Source organism: Diabrotica virgifera, chromosome 1, assembly GCF_917563875.1.
Source record: "Diabrotica virgifera virgifera chromosome 1, PGI_DIABVI_V3a".
NCBI classification, from domain to species: Eukaryota; Metazoa; Arthropoda; class Insecta; order Coleoptera; family Chrysomelidae; genus Diabrotica; species Diabrotica virgifera.
Genome location: NC_065443.1, coordinates 147009672 through 147011305, shown reverse-complemented (window position 1 = coordinate 147011305; position 1634 = coordinate 147009672).

Below are 1634 nucleotides of genomic sequence, written 5' to 3'. Positions count from 1 at the left end.
TCTTACTGAAAATTCCATAAAGAATCCTTTGTCCTTCGAACAAAGGAATTTCAGCTTCGTGTCCTCGACTTTTTATTCAAAGCACAGCTTACCTAACATCCTTGTATTCTCAGAATTGTTTTGATCCATTGTCAAGCTTTGTTAGGATTTAATTGTATTTATGATAGAATATTATCTGAAGATTTCTTAATTACCTAAATTTTAATATGAATGTTTTTATCTAGAAAAAAAAATAATTTTCTACCAACAGGGAGTTCATATAGATTTCCACTTCGGAAAAAATCAAACAAGATAGAACATTCAGTTTTAAAGAAAATTTTACAAAAAAACCTTATATAAAGGATTTTCTAAAATTAAACCTGTGTCTTCTATAATTTTTTATTTATAACGCTAAAGTCACCCTTCTCACAAACATTGGCGCACTGTAAACTAGCGTACGGTGAAGTGCATGGTTGAGTTATTTTCATTTAATTCTTTAACTAATGGATCAAATGAAATTTTACAAATTAATTGAACATATAAGAAGAATAATTAAGCTACCTTATGGTTATAATAGAAAGAAATAAAATGTATGGTCATAAGTACTACGGTGTGGGCGGAAAGTGAGCCTTACATAAATTTTATTTAAAAATGTGTAACTAATACAATTTTTCTTATAAAACTCTCAATTTTGCACAACTTACCTTTCAAGCATCTTACTAAATTATGTTTTATTCAAAAAAAAATATCAAAAATTTAATTCAAATGATATATGACGTCTCAAAAAATGTAATTTTTAAAATCTTCGTAGTTTTATAGAATTACCACCACTTTAAGATGGTATTACTCAAGGTTGAACAGATCTATTACAGTTTTATAAGTACTTTTTTAAAGTTTAGGATGTAATCTTTAAAATGCACTGAATTATTTCACTTTAGAAATGAAATAAACTATTTCTTTTTGAGAGAATTAAAAAAGATAACAAAAATGTAATACAAAAACCGAAAATTACCAGCTAAAAAAATGTTTATACAAAGTCATCAAAACTTTTTTTCTGTAAAACTTACTTACTTTTATTGGGAGGTGAGAATCTTCTAAATATCGTCTGGGAAGGTGTCCACGTGTGTTGGATTCAATCCGCCACGCTTCACCGTGCCGGATCGCCTACCAACTAAACTCACCTCCTCTTTCTCCAGCCGACGGGTCTGGGACCACTCTTAGCGAGTATATAGACTGACACGTCGACCTTACTCTTAACTCCCCCCAGCACTTTTCGCGTGCGTTCCGCAGACTAAGTCTAGCTGCCCAGTCCCACACACAGCTCGCAAAAGACCGGCCAGTAAAACTTCTCTAAAATACATTTAATAATAAGCTTGAATAATAATAAATGTTCAGTAGAAAATTTTTTTTAGCTCTTATACAGTATGTCTGCGTAACTTGGAACCTATTGATAACCTTTTTATTATCAGTTCTACGAAAAAAAGTTATTCTTTATAAAATACTCTGCATCGTATATAATCTAAGATGCAATCATCAAGTATCAAGTTTAATTAATTTTATACGAGGTATGTCAAAAAATTGAATTTCACTCATGAGTAAAGTACCTTTACATTTCACAATATCGAAAAGTGTTATTAAGAAAAGTTGTTTGGAAT